The sequence below is a fragment of the Rhinolophus hipposideros genome (genome assembly GCF_964194185.1).
Source record: "Rhinolophus hipposideros genome assembly, chromosome: 1".
Classification (NCBI taxonomy): Eukaryota; Metazoa; Chordata; class Mammalia; order Chiroptera; family Rhinolophidae; genus Rhinolophus; species Rhinolophus hipposideros.
Window position 1 is genome coordinate 99,311,931 of NC_138047.1, and position 6,104 is coordinate 99,318,034.

Consider the following 6,104-nt stretch of genomic DNA (forward strand, 5'->3'; position numbering starts at 1 on the left):
CTAACATTTCATGTCACCAATGGTTTGTCAATGGTACTGAACTGGAGTGCCCATGACCTCACGGGTAATGAGCAGGAGAGTCTGAGTGCACTCTCCCATCATCTGTCCATTAAATGGCTCTGGGTAGGTTTGTGGGGGCAGGAGAGAGAGAGAGACTTGTGAGAACACAGGCCATGAGCACCTAATTTAGGATGCTTTAGAAAAGACTGACTTCTTCCCACATGTCTGGCCTGCCTCTTTAAAATGCAAGGGAAGAGAAATTAAATAAAATGTTATTTTAAGGATTTCCCCTGCAAAGTAGGAACTCACATTCTCTTCCACTCGTTACTGTTTTTGACAGCTATCAGAAATAATTATTCAATGTTGCTATATTGTGTATAGTGAGGTTAGGAAAAGCAAAAGGAATAAGTCTTTCTTGCCAGCAGTAAAGGAGGTCTAATCAAGATATGCATGAGGGAGAGTACAGGGTAATGGTTAGTAGAACAAGCTGCAGATGGATTTGGTGGGTGTGAATCCTGACACCACTATTTACTAACTCTATGACCTTGAGGGAGTTACTCTGTGCCTCAGTGTCCTCATTTGTAAAATGGGGATAATTATACTCATGGACTTGTAGAAAGGATTAAAAGAATTGATTTAAAGTGCTTAGAACAAAATTGACACATAGGACACAATATATATGTTAACTGTCATTATTGCTTGTTGAGCATATTAATAATAGCTTGTCATTAGATGTCATCTCTTACATTACCTATTTCTATTTCTATTTACGTATCTATCATTGATGTATCGTCTTAATCATTTTATATCTATTAGGTTGGTGCAAAGGTATTGAGGTTTTTGCAGTTATTTTTAACCTTTTAAACCGCAATTACTTTTGCACCGACCTAATATGTATGTGTATGTATGTATGTATGTATGTATGTATGTATCTAACTATCAATCTATCTATTCCTCTACCTAACCTATCTACAGATTTATCTTTACACATACATACATAATCTTCCCCATCTCACAGGTGTCAAAATTAAGGCACAAACAACTCTCACCGTTTCTATCACTGGATCTCCTTATTTTAACTGAAACAACTGGTCCAGAATCATGTAAATCAAGCTTATGCTGAGGTTAATTTCACTAACTGAGTATGAAGACAGAGGATAAGTGTGTCGTGAGACATGTTTAAAAAAAAAAAACAGGAACAAAACAGTCTTTCAAATATCACCAGCAGCCCCTTTGTTCCCTACTGTTCTTTTAAGGCGTGTACTTCTCATTCTGAAAGAGTCACGCTCATGACATTCACAAACTCTCCACCTACGGTTGTGCCACGTCAAGCTGTGCTTCTTCAAAAGTAGGAGGCGAAAAAATCAGAATCGCTTTTGGAATGTTTCTAGTATACACAAATCAAGCATCTGAAACTTCCAAGTTATGAAACACATCCAGATGGTACATTCAGTAAGAGCCTGTTGTCAGGCTGCCTAGGAATGAATGGAGCTTAGAAATGATCTTGCTGTGTGATCTTCCCCAAGTTAAATAACTTCTTTTTGCCCAGGTTCCTCAACTGTAAACCGGGGTGATAACAATTCCCATCTCATAGGGTTGTTGTGAGGATTAAATAAATTAATATATGAAAGGCAATTCAGACAGAACCTGGCAAATATGAATTCAGTTTATATTTGCTATAAATTGTCTGCTTAAAAAACCCTACCCATGAAGTTAAATAATAGATAACACTTTCGCTAGGAACTCCAAGGTCACAGCTCCCACCAGGACCCTCTTATGCCTCTCTCCATGTCACTCCTATTTCCCAGACACACAGAATTCCTTTTAGGTCCTCCAACATACTGACTTGATTCTAGTCTCGTGATTTTGGTGTCAGCTGTTATTACTACCTGAAAGTTTTGGTTGTCTTCTCTTGCAGGTCTAGGTCTCAGTTGAATGTCAACAAGGCTGAGGTCTCCACACTGAGCTCTCCTTCTCCAGGACTGCATGGTTCCTGACTTCAGAGCCCTGTCTCCTTCAGAGCATGTAGCCCCCTGCACAGTTATTTCATTATTTGTTTTACTTATTCTGTTTCTTTCATCACAGTAAGCTTCATGAAGACAGAAAGTCTGCCTTTTTCATTGCTTTTACAAATAAGTCGACGAAATCCAAGTCTAAACCACAGCATAAAATAGAACCTGGCGATATAGAGTCCACGGTCAAACTCCTTCCCTTAGAGTTCACGGTCAAACTTCTACACTCTGACATTATATTGTTTTTAATCCATTGTCTAGAAGGTAATAGTACATAACTCACCTCAGGGTCTCTGAGCACATCAATTTAGATGCATTGCATCAATTAGATGCATAATACACAGATTCATAAGATCTTTAAGCTAAAGGGGATCTTAGAAGTCTCTTTGGCTTACGTTACCATGTTACTGATGACAGAGTGGGATCTTGGAGTGGGGTGATAACTTGTCCATACAATTTATCAGAGCAAGAGTTGGAAAAAACACCCACAAAACTTAGATCTGCTTTGTCCTCATTCAGTGCTTTTTCTAAAACATTATAGTGCCTGTTTCTATTTTCACAACTAATTGTCTTTTGTTACTTCAAGCTAAAATCACTTCGGTGTCTGTCTAACCTATCTACTGGACCAGTACATCCCAGACATATGTAAGAGAGGGTCCCACTCTTGAGAAGCATGCCCTTGGTAGGAATACAACTCCATATCGTAATCACAATTACTCAGAGACAGTTATTCTTCATGATCATACAATTTTTTCTTATATAATTTTCTTATACTATTGTGTAAGTGATTGGGGGAAGGTGCTGTCTCTTATTTGTTTCAGACATTTTCTGATTTTTTTTTCTGTAATATAGACAGATATAAGACATTGTTTAGTACCTCTCTTTTTCTCTTGGGGTCTTCTATATGAAGATTCATATGAGAAACATCTTGTTTAATTGCTGAAAAATGGTTCAATTTTATGTTTTCCATTGTAGAAAATCAAAACTAGTGTAACTGACTGCTTTGTGTATTCATCCCCACTTATTTTGATCACTGGAAAATCAAGACCAATATAATCTATCTATCTATCTATCTATCTATCTATCTATCTATCTATCATCTATCTATCTCTCTATCTATCATCTATCTAGCTATCTAGCTATCTATCTCTGTCATCTACCCACCCATCTATTGTAGAAAAAGACCATTTCAGGAACTAGTTAGCAAATAAATGAATGAATTGAAGAATTTATACCATAGCTAGACTTCTTTATTAAGTATCTTGAAACAATGTGTCATAGGGACTAAATTAAACAATACAGTTCTCTTGACACAAATCCATCTGTACAACTGGAAGAAAAACTCAGGGTTTATACTGTATCAATATTTTCCACACTACGAGAAAAGGATCATCTCATTTTTTAAAATATAAAACAGAATAAGGCTAAGTACAGAAATAAATAAATACACACAGCTTTGACAAACAATATAGTCAAGAGAACACATCTAATAAATCACAAGCTAAAGTGACTATATAACATTCTCTGGTAAAAATTCTGGCTGTATCCCAAATATAACACTTTCCATGACAAAAACCTGCTGAAATAAGGTACTTTCTCCTCTCTGTAGTGCACTATTGTCTAACAATCCCTGTTCTTTGGGAAAATAGCTTCTTTCTTATTCTATTAATTCGATTTGCATCCAACTTCTATGTACAACCCACAGCACCCGCAACCCCTGGGCAGAAAATTTGACCTTGACCCAGTGAATCATAATAGCCCATTTTACCAGACACAGTGTTTGATCCAGGGATGGACAAATGAACCATGTTGAGCCAATAAGCGTCTTTCTCCTGGATTATTCAGTTTGGAGCTGGAAGTAAAAGGATCACAAAAGTACAGTCACGTGAATTGGAAGCCGCTTATTGTCACCTTCCCCACTGTGTAGAAAAGAGTGGCAAGTACAAGGAGTGACGAAAATATATGGTGAATGTTTCAGTAATAAAATAAAAAATATTATTACAGGAAACGACACATTGCCAATAATCCCCCCTCAAAATTCTCCCCCTTGTTTTGAACACACTTATCTCATTGTTCTTGCCATTTTCCAAAGCAGTTCTGGAAGTTCTCTTTTGTGAGTGTCTTTACTTCATCCTCCATCATGACAACGCTCTGTGTCACACATCGCTTCTGGTATATGGCAATTTCTGTCAAATACAAACATTACGGTGTGTCCTCATCCACCTTATTCACAGATCTAGCACTGTGAGACTTCTGGCTCTTCCTCAAAGTCAAAATGACCATGAAAGGTAAACATTTTGAATTGATTCAGGACATCGAGGCAGTCACGGCAGTGTAACTAAAGGCACTCACAAAGAAGGACTTCTAGAACTGCTTTAGAAAGTGTCAAGAACGACAGGATAAGTGTGTTCGAAGCGAGGGGTGGGGGATATTTTTAGGGAGATTAATGGCAATGTGTCTTTTACTGTAATAATTTTTTATTTGAACATTCATCATATTTTTGAGCACATCTTGTATAGTGTTGAGAGAGACAGAGAAAAACTAGGAGGAGGAGAAAGAGGAGGAATCGGTGAGGGGGATTGGAGGAGACAGACCTAAAGCCTCATTTGAATCATTTGTCCCTCTCATGCTTGAAGTGAGCACCTCTGGACTCAGACTGAGCTAGAGTTCCCACACTTGTAACTGCAAATGTTCTAACTAGTATATTTCTTCTAGAACTCATTCTCTAGCTATGTTAAACTACTAAACTACTTACTACTCCCAGATTAGAATAGACCTTTTCATACCTCTGCATTTTGCACATATGCCCTCTACTCTAGTTATTCTTTGCTATGTCACAAACTACTGCATAACTTGGAGACTTAAAACAATCCTTTATATGGGTCCCATTTTCAAGATCATGAATCTCGGAAGGGCCTGGTTCCACATGGTTGTACCTAAGGTATCTGGGGCTAGAATAGTTTCTTCATACACATGTCTGGTGCCTTGACATGACGTTCCCCGGACTCTCCTTCTCAGTGTCATGTCTCATCCTCTGAGTCTCTCCACATGGCTCAGGCTTCTCACAACATGGCAGCCTCAAGCAGATGCCCTTACAAGATGGGTTCCAAGAGAGAACATGCTAAAAGAATTCTAAGTAGCCCTCGTGGAAGCTGTAAAATCTAGCTTCAGAAGTCACATATCATCAATTCTGCCACCATTTACTGACCAAGAGTGAATCCAAGGGCTAGCCCGGATTCAAGGGCTGCAGACAGTACAAGGACAAAACACCTTGCGTTATGGCTCATGGGGGTGGCAGGAGAGATGCTTAGAAGTGAGCCATTATCCACCACTCTGTCTGGAATGGGATATCTTGTTGCCCTGGTGAGTCCTACACATCCCTGGTTCTTAGCATAAGTATTCCTTTCTCTGAGAAGTCTTTCTTTCTCAACACGTACATACTTTTGTCATAGCCATGTGTTATATCCCCTTGTAGAATGATTTACAAGTCTGCCTCTCTATTAGACTCTGAACACTTTGAGGGGATCAAAGATGTTTTAATTACATCTAAGACCTTCACTAATGGCTGGTGCAAAGTAAATGCTGGTCGGGTGAACAAGCATATACATGTCAACACATTTACTCCTTAGGTTGAGAAAAATTGTAATAGATGGATTCAAGTGGAATTCTTGCACCCTGAGAAGTTTCTGAGTCAAGACTATGTCAGCCTGTGGGCTATTTCCCTCCACAATATATTCACACATGATGTCAACTCATATCAGGATTGTAGCAAATTGACTCAGTTGAAACTAGTCAAAACAACTGACGTCAGTATGTTTAGGATCCCGACAGGTCAATGAGCCCTGTCTTTCTCACACACTTCAAGCAAAGCGGTGAAGTCATACATACAATTGGACAGTCATGTTCATAAAAATGTAGAAAAGGACAAAATGCACCTACGATTTCATCAGAGGGAAATGAATTTGGCATGATTTCTCTAATTTGATATTTCACCATCCCTGACTGTGAGCTAGGCAGATGCTGCCTTTATTAAGGGTACATTATAGATCCTCCTGTAGATGAGAAGCTGTGAGCAAAAATATAGACACTTTG